Source organism: Macrotis lagotis, chromosome 5, assembly GCF_037893015.1.
Source record: "Macrotis lagotis isolate mMagLag1 chromosome 5, bilby.v1.9.chrom.fasta, whole genome shotgun sequence".
Lineage (NCBI taxonomy): Eukaryota > Metazoa > Chordata > Mammalia > Peramelemorphia > Peramelidae > Macrotis > Macrotis lagotis.
Window position 1 is genome coordinate 43,791,650 of NC_133662.1, and position 14,323 is coordinate 43,805,972.

The following is a 14,323-nucleotide window of genomic DNA, read 5'->3' on the forward strand; positions in this document are numbered from 1 at the left end:
ATTATCTCATTACTGCATTATAATTCACACCATACTATTACAATTAACTATTATGATTCTATGTAGTATTGCTATAAGACTACAAAACAGTAATATAAATTGCCTAACATTGAGGCATTACTATCACCATGCATGTTTTGATATCATTTGCTAATAATTAAATTGTTTGGTTTTCTTTTGTGATTTGTTTTTGACTGTTTGAGCAAGGATATCCTTAGGTAAGTGACTCCAGTTCATTGCCTTAAGAAGTTTCCAGTGATTTTTCAAGTGTGTCAATCAGGATGAGAAGTGCTGCTTGGGTCATTGCTTCTCTCGCTCTGCTTCACATTAGACTCAAATCTGAGACCTATATTCTACATTTTTCACCTGAAAGTCCACAAAATTTCATACTTGGATTATTGGTCAGTCACTGAGGGCTGTTGATCTATTGCCAGCAAAAGAGGAAGTAAAAATTTCACTTTAGTTAATTTTTTTTCTCTTGGAAAAATTACTCTTATTTTTTACTCAATGGCAATCTGTTATACTGCTACTGAAATTGCTATTAGTTTGAGATAAGTGGAGCTTCCTTTATGGGTCAATGACAATCTGAAATATAGGATTGGTATGTGAAACTTTGGGACTTGAGTTTGCATTACAGTTATCTAACAATTACCTGATTACTTTCAAAGGTACGTAGTGTAAGAGCTGAACAGGATATCAGAGGTCATCTAGTCTTGCCTTGACTTGACTGAAAATTTGATGAAAGTGAATGGTAAAAATGAACAGTTTGGTGTTCCCAGTGGAATTTCTGGACAACATAAACTCATCTTGCTGTCTACCTTAATCAAATCAACCACAGAATTACTGCTCTTTTTTTAAAAAATACAAGTCTAAGTATCATTTATACATCACCAGTTTTAAAGAAAAACCTTCTTTCATTTAATTTCATTGCACATGCTCATCAATTTCTTCTTAACTACATGAACCTTTTTTTTTCCAAAATAGTGATTGGGGTTAGTATTTTATTATTATTTCCATTGTTTCACTTCTCTAAAAAGAAACCTTTTGATTTCCTCTAATGATGCATTTTATTCACACCCAATTAATTTTGGAGTTTGTGAAAATATTTATTTCAATTTAATATAATAAGTACGTGTTAAGTATCTATTATGTGCCAAACTCTCCACTAGCTTTGGGGGGTATAAAGATAAAATTAAAATATTCCCTGCATTGGAACAACTTGGATATTTTGTAATATATACAAAGAAATTAAAAAATAATTTCAGTGCTGGGTGCCTAAAATGAGATCAAGAAAGGCTTCATGCAGTAAGTTGTACCTAATGTAAAATGATGTCAGCTTTTGAAAAAGAAAACTGATAGATCAACTAAAGTTTATACATATTTACATTCTATTTTGATATAAATCTCCTATTCATTTTTGCTATTTAATTAATAAAGGTATTAAAATGGTGGAATACTGCATTCTGTGAGTTATCCTAGACCAGTAATAGTAAAGATCAAGAAGAAATACATGATTTAATATAATTTAATTTAAGAGCTTGATGTGAGGAAGGGCTATATTTTAGAGAAGATGAATAAATTAAAAAAAGATGCCAACAGGCATCTAGCAGTTTAAACATGCATTCACAATAGATCATTGACTTTTTGCATTCCGTTTGCATGCAATATCCTAATAGTTCTATATAAATATCACAATTAAAATCAAGGAGAATTATTTCAAATAAGATTAACAGGTCAGAGTGAGTTATAGCAAGCAAATATAAAACAAACAAACAACCAAAAGAACAACAACAAAAAAAACAAGCCAAGGTACTTTGCCTTATAGCTAGAAAACTTACTTTAACACCCACATTCAAATATACTTTCCAGACATAATAGAGCAAGAAAATGAGTATTAAAATAGATTCAAAAGCTATGATTATTGAGTCTCTGCCAGAAAAAAATACATTATTCTGTGCTTGTTAGAGCATAAGAGTGTGGGGTGTTAACTTGGAATACCAAGGCACTTCAATATAGCAACTGAGGAAGCATTTTGAGGGTCATTTGCACATAAATGAATATTTTGCTTCTCCAACATTACATCTTTGAGATGTGATATACACAGAGGCAGAGGAGGGGAGGTTCCAATGCAGATTGTATCCTTGGACCAATGCTGCAGCCAATAGTATGTCCTACTTTCCATATGTTTTTCATTGACTTAAGGTCAAACAGAGATTTCCAGTATGTATGTGATTACTGAGATTAGTCTAGGGATGGCTAGTTTGGAAGCAATGAATAGGGAACTACTTTAAATATTTCAGCCAAGCATAGACAGATAAATTCTTTCTCTACAAAACTCACATAGATAGTTCAGACATTTGTTATTTCTGGCTTGAATGATCAGGATACTTCATTTTAATTTAATTTAATAAGTATTTTATTAAGCATATACCTTATGCCATTATTTCATGGTACTAAGTATCTTGGAAAGAACCAGGCAATAAAAGCAGAGTTCATTGCTTTAAAATGTTTATTATCCAGTTGAGAAGTTGACTGCCTTCTACCCTCACCTGCATCCTCTACACTTTCATAGAAATATGTAAAAAAGAACATTAGCATGATGACTAAGAGATTATATAAAAATCCTTGTTCCCCTCCATCTCACAATATAATAAAAAACATGACAAATAAAGTAAAAGAATGACAAAGGAAAAGTAGGAAAGAATTCAAGGAAAATCCTAGAGAAAACAGTTTCAGAGGGAGACTTTAAAAAATCAATAAGAAGACAAAAAAGGCCTCAATAAGATGAATAAATTCTGGGAAAGGAAGGAGATGTGAAAAACCTATAAAAGGAAAAATTTCCAACAACTAAAATGTGAACCTCCAAAATGAAAATGAATATCTTCAAGAGCTCTTAGAGTAGTTTTTAATAATAATAGTAATATAAATAATGGAAGGTATAAATATGTAAATAAAAGCTTTCAAAGAAGAATAAAAAAAGACAAAAAAGAGTATTAAAATTATGAACAAATAGTAGAAGGGAAATATATTTACTTTTTAAAGAAAGATTTTATTTATTTTGAGTTTTACAATTTTTCCCCTATTCTTACTTCCTTCACTCCCCCCCACAGAAGGCAGTCTGTTAATCTTTACATTGTTTCCATGGTATACATTGATCTAAGTTGAATGTGATGAGAGAGAAGAAAGGAAGAAAAAATAAAGTATAAGAGACAGCAAAATTATATAATAAGATAATGGTTTTACCCTTAAATTGGTCTTTATTCAAAGTCCTTAAGTCCATAATTCTTTCTCTGGATACAGATGGTATTCTTCATCGCAGATAGCCCCAAATTGTCCCTGATTGTTGCACTGATGTAATGAGCAAGCCCATCAAGGTTGATCATTACCCCCATGTTGCTGTTAGGGTGTACAATGTTTTTCTGGTTCGGCTCATCTCACTCACAGTTCATGAAAATCATTCCATGCTTCCAGAATTCCCATCCTCCTGGTTTCTAATAGAACAATAGTGTTCCATGACATACATATACCACAATTTATTAAACCATTACCCAACTGAAGGACATTCACTTAATTTCCAATTCTTTGCCACCACAAACAGGGCTGTTATGAAGGAAAATGGTTTCTCAATTAGGAGAACAAGGATTAATCTGTTAGATGTATGAAATGGGGGAAAGTTCATGACCAAAGATGAGATAGAGAACATAATAAATTACAAAATGGATAATTTTGACTGCATTAAATTAAAAATTTTTGCACAAAGCTAATGCAGCTAAAATTAGAAGAATTCAGAAAGATGGGAAATAATTTTCATAGTGTTTCTGATAAAGGACTCATTTCTAAAATATATAGAGAACTGAGTCAAATTTATAAGAATATAAGTTATTCTCTAATTGATAAATTATTAAAGGATATGAACAGGCAGTTTTCAGATAAAAAAATAAAAACTATCCATAGTCATATGAAAAAACTGCTCCAAATCATTTTTTTTTTGCAAGGCAATGGGGTTAAGTGGCTTGCCCAAGGTCACACAGCTGGGAATTATTAAGTGTCTGAGGCCAGATTTGAACTCAGGTACTCCTGACTCCAGGCTGGTGCTCTATCCACTGTGCCACCTAGTCATCCCCCCAAATCATTATTGATTAGAAAGATAAAGATTAAAAAACTCTGAGGTATCACTTCACACCTTCCAGATTGGCTAAAATGAGACAAAAGAAAAATGATCAATGTTGGAGAGGATGTATGAAAACTGGAACCCAAATGTATTGCTGATGGAGCTGTGAACTAATCCAACCATTCTGAAGAAATATTAGAAACAATGCCCAAAGGTCCATGCACAATTCTCCAATTGAAAACTGCATATTCTTTGATCTAGCATTTTTACTCCTCAGTCTATTACTATTAAAGAGATCATTGACAAAGGACAAAGACTCACCTGTATAAAAACATTTATAGTAGCAAAGAATTAGAAATTGAGGAAATCAGTTGGAGAGTGGTTGAACAAGTATAATATAATATAATAATTAATAATAATAATAATAATAATAATGTTTTCCCTTCATTTTCAAAGAAGACCACAACATCTGGGAGGTGATGTCATAATAAGCACATGATTTGGATTTGCATGAGGGGGTATTGTGCTAAGACACCAGCCTCACTTTCTCTGCAAGAGCCATATGGGCCCAATGACAAGATGCGAATCAGGACGATTGTGTGAAGCAAACTGAATTACATGACTTGCCCAAGGTCACACAGCAAGTAAGTGGCAAGTGTCTGAGGGCAGATTCGAACACCTGTCCTCCTGCCTCCAAGGCCAGTACTCTATCTACTGCACCACCTAACTTCCCTACAAGTAAGATATATGAGTATTATGGAGTACTACTGTTCTATGAGAAATTATGAGCAGCTGGACTTCAGAAAAGCATTGAAAGACTTGCATGAACCATGCTGAATGAAGTGAGCAGAACCAGGAGAACATTATACACATTGGCAGTAACATTTTGAGATGATCATCTATGATGGATGTTACTCCTTTCAGCAGTTCAATGACCAAGGACATTCCTGAGAGACTTGCTATGGAAAATACCCTCAACATCCAAAGGAAAAAACTATGAAATCTGAATGCAGAGCAAGAAATACTATATTCACTTTTTAAAACTTCCTTTATGCTTTTTATTTCATTCTCATGGTTTCCCTCCCTCCCCCCCCTTAGTTCTAATTCTTCTTTCACAACATGACTAATATGAAAATAAGTTGAACATTACTGTTTCAAATCTTTTGCTACTGTGTGAAGGGGGGAAGGGAGGTAGCAGAAAAAGATGGAGATCAAAAATTTGCAAAAAATGAATATTGAACACTTTGCATATAATTATAAAAATAACTAAATAAATAATTTTTTAAAATAGTGATTTCTCTAAAAGAGAAATTAATGGATTTTGAACTAAAAGAGGTAGCTCTCAAAAAATTAAGATAGCATGATCAAAAGAAGAAAATTAGAAGAATAGTTTAAATCTTGATAAACCAAAGCAGCTCACCTTATAGACAGAATATAAGAACAACTCAGAATTGTTGACCTCCTAAGAAAACAAAGCAAAATATGATGAATTTAAAAATCTGAAATTTTTACTTTAAGGAAATCATACAAGAAAATTTCAAGTACTGTAAAAAGAGGTACAAAGTACAATAATTGGACCTACAGATCAGTGATAGAAACTCTAACTTCAATTCATCCAGAAATGTCTTGGTATAGTTTTAGAGTTTCAACATTAAACAAAAAAATTCCAAAATGTCAGATCTTTCACAGACCATAGAAAACCAGTTCAAATCACAGTAGTAGATCTCTTTAAATTTAAAGAGCAGTGCATAAAATTTGGAAACATATGTGTCATAAAGCTAAGCATAACAATCAATGGAAAATATATTTGCAGTAAAAAGGGAGAGATTAAGTCATTCCTACTGAAGAAACTAGTTTGTGGATTGGATTACAATCTTGAATAAGATATTCATGATAAAAATCTTATATAAAAGTCTATATTAAAATGAAAGATTTATGATTACACATTTTAAGTGGTGGAAAGATATAAACGGTTGTGTAAAGAAATCCAAATGATCAACAATGGCAATATAAAAATACTGTGAATCACTAATACTAAAGAAATCTGACATTGAAGTTGTCAGACACAGATCAAATTGACATAGATAATGAATATTGGCAATGTTATAGAGATTGAAGACAGCAGTAATAGACTGCTGATGGAGTTGTGAATGGTTTTGACCATTCCTTTTAAAAAATTTTTAATATATCTCAACATTCATTTTTTTATAATTGAATTCCAAATTCTCTCTCACTTCTACTCTTTCTCCACCAATTGAGAAAGCAAGTAGGATATCAGTTATCCCATGAGAAATCATGCAAAATATATCTCTATATTATATGTTATAACAAAACCAAACCAAATCACTAAACAATAAAAAGGAAGGAATACAAGGAAAGCTTTTTTTTTTTAAAAAAAGCATATTTTATTGACTATATATCTTTGAAACATTTGACTATTCTTGAAAAGAATTTGGAATAATTCTAATAAAAGTGACACAACTGTTCACATCCAGTGGTCTCCTGGCTTAATTTCTCAAGGTTATCAATCATAAGAAAGATGACAAATACACCAAGTATTCATAGCAACACTAGAAAAATGGAATAAAATTATGTAGACACTGATTGAAAATGATTGAACAAATTGTGTGCAACATGAATTCAGTTGAATTTATTGCACTGTTAAAGAATGATGAATATAAAGAATTCAGAAAATAGCACAAGAAGGCTTCAAAAATATTGATGCAGATACATGCTGTACCATAAAAATAATACAATCATTGACTACCATGATGTAAATGAAGTTCTCACTAAAATAAGAAAAATAAACCACGCCAAAATTCAGTTCTTTCTTTCTTTCTTTTTCTTACAAGGTAATGGAGTTAAATGACTTATATAAGGTTAGCACAGCTATTAAGTGTCTGAGACTGGATTTGAACTCAAGGCTTGAACTGACTCCAGGGTCAGTGCTCTAAATACTGTATGTACCACCTGGCTGCCTCAAATTTAATTATTATCCCTAATAAATGACCAATATTGTTCTGAGATGACTGGTGAAATATTTTTATATGGTGGGGTTTATAATACAGCAATAAAGTATTAATATCATTATTAATGAAGATAATTATAAAAATTAAATTTTCAAAGAATTAGAATAAAATAATGCAGTAAGACAAAAATCTATAATAGGGTATAACTTTGCTAATTTTGGCCTCCTTTCTAGTTATTGGGTTTTTTTCCTTAATAACTTGGGACTGTTATTGCCCATCATCATTATGAATATAAATTGTTATTATTCTGTACTGAAAAATATTATAGGCATTTGGGCTCTATAGTTTTTCATATAATCAGGAGTTTGTTCTAGCATTTAATAATTAGAAAAGGAGCATTTTGAAGCAGCATTTTTCTATAAGAATGTTCATTATTTTCTTATGGTCAGATAGCATGTCATTCTTTGTATTAATTTAATTTTAACATATATGTCTGGAATGTTGCACCACTACATAGACTTTATTGAAAACAAAAACAAGTCAAAACAAGCAGTTTATACACACACACACACACACACACACACACACACACACACACGTGTGTGTGTGTGTAAAAATATGTAAGACAACAGGGTTAGCTGACTTTCTCAAGGTCTCATACAGCTAAGTATTAAGTATCAGAGGCCAGGATTGAATTTAGGACTGGTGGTCTATCCACTGTGCCACCTACCTGCCCTTGTTTAGATATTTTTAAAATTTAATTACAAAGTATCAAAACATTATATTATAGTGCCTTCTCTGGTACTACTTTACTCAATGGTCCCTGGCTCCTTTTACTGTTGGGTCCAGTGTTCCTGGATAGTTGACTTCTGCATTCAGCATTTTAGGGAAATAACCCTGAAGAGTTGAGTTTTTCAAGTACTCTCTCCCATGAACCCTATCCATTGTATTGTCAGTCAAATTATTCTTTCTTTTTTTTCTTTTTCTTCTTTTTTTTGAAGAAAAAGAGCATTCATTGAGATAGTAGAGTAAAAAAGCATTTGATAAAAAGTTCAATTCTTCCAAAAGCAAAGAGTTACTCTTTCACAAATACACAGAGAGTTCTTGGGACAAAGTCAGCTTAAACTTAAAGAGCACATGTGCTCAATTGTAACTCATGGTTACTAGAAGTCTTTTTTAAAATCTTTATGGAAAACTCATGAAATTTCAATCAGATGTAGATTTTTTTTGGTCTCTAAAGATCAATGCCCTTGTTCTCAGTGTTTCTAATTTGGCCTTGTTACATCTTTTAGGTCCAGATGAAGTCATTGCCTCTAGCCACTGCTGCTCTTGGATGCTGCTACCTAAATTGATGGGAAATTCAAATCTTCTGATCTTTCAAAGTTGACAAGATCATCCTCTGGTCAATTGTGGAAAAAGAGAGAAATCAATCCGTCCTCCCCAAGGATAATTTCCTTAACCATCACTAAACTCACTGGAGCTTAAATGCTTGATCATGATTCCTATTAGTTGTAGATAGTTCCAGAAGTATGTCTGGTTTTTTTCATCCATCCCCAAATGCTAGTTGATTGAAATGAATACATTTCCTGTGCTATAACATTTGATTTAATCTAATGATAAAAATATTTCACAATTCCATAATTAAGGACTTCTTCATAACTAGTTTGAAATTTTGATGATAGAGTTAAAAGAGAATCTAAATCAGAGGTATCAAACTCAAATAGAAATGAGGCCATATCAAAAAGCTACATATTATCCATGTTTTATTGAATTTTTTTTTATTTTGTTAAATATTTTCATTTACAATTTAATTTGATTTTGACCTCAGCCAGCCCTTCCATTATTACATTAATTGGATTTGCAGTACGGGAATACACTCTTATACTATTAAGACGTATAGATGTGAACTCCAGCACCATGCTTTCTATGACTCCATGACTATTTCTTCTTTTCACATATACTTTAACATTTTAAAGAGTCTCTTTCCATCTTTGATCCTAGGAGAATGATGTTACTCCCAAGAAACTGACCTATGCAGTCAATGATGAATTAGCTTTGCTGTTTCAAAAGCAACAATTAGATGTCCATTTAAGACAATGACATGAGACTTTGAAGAAAAGTCCAGAAAACATCAAAAAAAGGGATCCCAGATAAAATAATAAGATGAAAGGAAATAGAAATAAATTAATCTGTGAATCTAGAACAGCCTAAAAAATGGAAGAAACTGATAGTAGAAAAGTCACATCATGGAAGTCAACCTCTGGTATACACTTCTGAACCTGGTAGCACTGGAAGCAGGGTGGCATCAAGGAGGCAAGTCCAAACCTAGATAAATGGACCAAAAATTTGATAGCTCTGGGAGAAGATCACAGAAACTATGAATAAGATCACTCCAGGAGGGAGTTTAAGCCAGTAGAACTGCTGATAATCAAGGCCTAAAGTCAAATTCCAGGTCTGACCTAAAAGAACAGAAAGGAGGGAAGGAGAGTACCTGTATAACTCACCAAGCAGTTAAGCATGTCTCTCTCTCTCTCTCTGTGAATGTTTTGGACATTCAGAAGCAGGGCAGAAGACAAAGATAACTTAGAGTATGGGTTTTCATGGTAAGGTATGTATTGGTGATGGGGGTGGAGGTCCTGTAGGAGCCTTGAGAGACCAGAATGATTTCTATCTTCTCTTTGAGGTCTATCAGTTATAGCAGGGTATAGAAACAACCTATGAAGGCAAACTGTGAAAGAAAAGGAGCCAGAAGCCAAGGCCAACAACTATAGTGGACCACCAGAATACTGAAAGAAAAGTCAGCTATTAAGGAAGAACATGAAGACTAAAACCAACCAACACATTCACATCACCAATAATATTCATACTACAGAAAGGAAGTGAACAATAAGACATATCTAAGCAATCCAGCAGTGCTAGAAAGGGCAAAACTTAGATTTTTTTACAAAGTACAAGTCCAAGAACTGAGACTGGAATTTTAAAAAAAAAACGTATTATTCAAAAACAGCCTAAGAGTTAAGCTAGGAACAATATATTAATTCTGCAATAGGTACAAAAATGCCAGAGTTAAAAAAATGACTTATTAACAAGTACTATAAAATACTCTAAAAGAAGCAAAGTAAGAAACAAAAAATGAAATTATAAATAAAATTGGAATCCTGGAGAAAGAAATAGAGGATAATAAAATAGTTTAGAAGTCATAAAACTTTACCTAAGTACTATTCCCTGAAAAGTAGAATAGAGAATTTTTTAATGAATCTTTAATGAAGTTCCATTAGATAAGAAGAAATATTAGAATGAAATCAAAGGGTTGAAAAATAGGAGATAAAATCTGGGTATCCATTATTAAAACCAATTTATCTGAAAATAGGTCAAGGAGAGATTTTTTAAAAAATTATCAGCTCCATGGAAATAGTAAACAAAGTCCTTGGATACTATATTTCAAGAAATCTTTTATCACAATAGTTTAGTCGTTTCCAATTCTCTGTGATCCCATTTGAAGTTTTCTCTTTTTTTTAGTGTTTTTTTTTAGTTTTTGCAAGGCAAATGGGGTTAAATGGCTTGCCCAAGGCCACACAGCTAGGTAATAAGTGTCTGAGGCTGGATTTGAACTCAGGTACTCCTGACTCCAGGGCTGGTGCTCTATCTACTTTTCCACCACCTAGCCACCCCTTGAAATTTTCTTAACAAACATACTGGAGTAGTTTGTCATGTCTTTTTCCATCTCATTTTACTGATGATGAACCAAGACAAACAAGGTTAAGTGGCTTGCCTAGAAGCACACAGTAAGTATCTAAAGCTAAATTTGAATTCAGGAAGAAGAGTATTAGTGATTACTGACTTGGCACTCTATATCCACTCTGCCACCTTGTTACCCAGTCCGTACTTTGTTGACTAATGATTGACTAAGTGAAATCATTAAAGAAAATAGTCAATAGATATTAGAACCAGAGGGTAAAAAAGAAAATATTGCATAGAATACATCATTGAAAAGCAATTGCATTCTGAAAATACCCAGAAATGTATATTAGTGAAAATGAGCTGAGGTTTCTAGAACTGTATCTACCACATTAACCATGAGATTTTAAATTACTTTAGGACAGGGACTCTCTTTTGTCCCTTTTTGTATTTCCAGTGCTGTTGCTTAATGTTTATTGATTATTTGACTGATTTTCACATTCATGAATCTGATCTTAAAAAAAATTTATGATTGGATTGAACTCCAGCTAAGAGTGAATAGATCTGGTTGATACAATGGAACACTGGACTTAGAAGTGAGAAAACTTGGATTTGAAATCTTCAAGACATCTATTGAATTTGGCCTAGATAAAAGTCACTTAACATCTCTCAGCTCTAGTTTTTTTTTTCATTTGTAAACAAAGGGGCTAATTTTCAAAAATTTTAAGACCCTTACCATCTAAATTTATACTCTTCTCACCCTATGGCATTGAGATCCGTATCAGGGATATTGTGAGGATTAAAATAGATAACTTATTTGAAAGTACTTTGTAGTTTGTTGTAAACAGCTATGTCAGTCTGAATTATCATTGTTGCCAAGTTGGCAGGATTGGTCACAGTACCTCACTGAGGCTGACATGAAAGGAATTTTTACCCCTAATGGATATGGAAGATGAACTGGTAATGACAAATACCTAAACCAGATCAAAAAGCATTCCCCCTTCAAAGTGAGCTTGAATGTGATAGAGGAACAGCTCAATCCTGTTGGTCTTGACAAACCAGACTTACTGAGGTGTTTCCTGATTGAAGTGATAGAATGTAGATTAAGCTGTATTTGAATGGCAGTAAAAGATTTGTGTTTTCTGGTGACATTATCAAAGTATTAAATGCCTAGGTTTCTGATCAAATAGAAAGATTATTATATTATAATTGGACATCTATGATTCATGAGATGAGGAATGCGAATGACAGGGATCAGTAGACTAGTGTATGCATCTCTATGAACAAATAGTTTCGTGGTGAAATATCTCTTTCATTTCAGTAGCTTCACAACTAGTTTGAAAGTTTATTTCAAAATTTCCCTGAGCTTATCCAAATCTCTAATTGGGTTCAGTCAAAAATGGGGCAACTATTTCCATTAAATAATCAGAGTTCAATCACTGGAAGAAAAGGGTAACTGGTTAATTGTGAAGAGACTCTTCCTTCTGTCATGCAGCCAGGCTTCCCAAATTACTTTCCCTGCCTCTACCTGCAACTGAAAGTACCTTTTTTTGAAGATTTACACTTGTTTTAACAGAAAGTTAATGAAATATAAGTTACTGACCAAAGGTTTCCTCGGTAATCAAAGTTTTCTCAATTCAGACATTTTTCATCTGTTGTCCCTGTCTCTTTGATACTTGTATTTCTCTTAGTTATTAATTGTCTGATCTGACACCAGAACAAATTTATTTTTGTATTTGTGTTCCCTTATTCCTTTCTACTAGACTAGTTTCTGACTCCTGTGTTTCTCAACCTCTACTTTTCACAAAGAACTTCCCTTTTTTGCTTTTGGCTTGATTTTTGCCATCTTTGTGACTTCCTTGGACTTCATTTAAGAAAACATAACCTTCTTGAGGGCAGGGTCTATGTTGTTTTTTGAATGTCTATCCCCAATGCATTACACAGAGCATAGTAGCAAGTTCTTAAATGATATTTTTTCATTTATTCCTCTATAATTTATTCAATCAAGTTAGATTTATTAAATTCCTAATTTGTTTCAATCCCTGTACTGGGAACTCAGGATTTAAAGGAAAAGAATGGGACAATCATTACTCTCAAGGATTTTAAAATTTATCTACTAAAAGTTAAGCAACTCTGGTCTCCTCACTGTTTCTTTTTTTAAAATTGATTTTTCTTTTTTTAATTTTTTTAATTTTACAATTTTTCCACTAATCTAGCTCCCTTCTCCCCCCCCCACAGAAGGCAGTCTAATAGTCTTTACATTGTTTCCATGCTATATATTAATCAAAATCGAATGTGTTGAGAGAAAAACCATATCCTTAAGGAAAAATGAAATAGAAGAGATAGCAAAATTACATAATAAGATAACTTTTTAAAAAATTAAAGGTAAGACTATTAGTCTTTGGTCTTCATTTAAACTCCACAATTCTTTCTTTGGATAGAGATGATATTTTCCAGCACAGACACCTTAAAATTGTACCTGATTATTGTTGCACTGATGGAATGAGCAAGTATATATTAAGATTGATCATCAACCCCATGTTGCTGTTATGGTGTACAATGTTCTTCTAGTTCTACTCATCTTGTTCAGCATCAGTTCATGCAGATCCTTCCAAGCTTCTCTGAATTTCCATCCCTCCTGTTTTTTAATAGAACAATAGTGTTCCATGATGTACATATACCACAATTTGTTCAGCCTTCCCCAATTGATGGACATTCACTTGATTTCCAATTCTTTGCCATCACAAACAGAGCTTTGAATATTTTTGTACAAATGATGTTTTTACCCTTTTTCATGATCTCTTCAGAGTATATAGACCCAATAATGCCTACCATTTCTTTCTTGAAACAAGACATTTCTGTTCTCTGAACATTTCAGTGGTTGTCCTCAGACTGAAATGTTCTTTCTCATCTTAGTTTCTGACTTTCTTCAAATCTTAGCTAAATTTCTAACATCTGTGAGAATTTTTTCTCAGTCTTCAACATTAGTGCCTTCCCTCTGAGCTTATATACAATAAATTCTATTCATTCACATCTTATTTGTATATAACTATGTCACACTAAAAATCCATGAACTTTCCAAGTTTTGCTGATCTCCTCAATTTCAATCAAAGATTACATAGGATAAGAAAAAAGGACAGGCAGGATACACTGCTCACACTTTATCCTGACTAGGACAAGGACACTTAAATTTATTTTAATTTACAAGAATTCATTTAAGCTTGTGTCACATAATGTTTTCTTTAATTTCCCCTTATAGTTTTAGCATTATCTTTTTCATCTATTTCCTTGAAAGGGAGGTAGAAATCAGATATTGATAGAATGGATAATTTTTGGTGAACCATTTGGATTAGGCCTTAGCATTAAGATTACAAAATATGTAGAGCAAGACCAGTACCCCAAACCACTCTTTCTCATGGTCTCTGCTTAGATTTGCTGGAACTTGCTCCTCCTGGTATTGAGCTAAGACCTGATATGTATTTTTCACATTAGACAAAGTGGTACATGCTTAAATGTTGTCCAAAGTAGTAGTTACATTATTTTTGCAGGTAGTGATACTAAATTC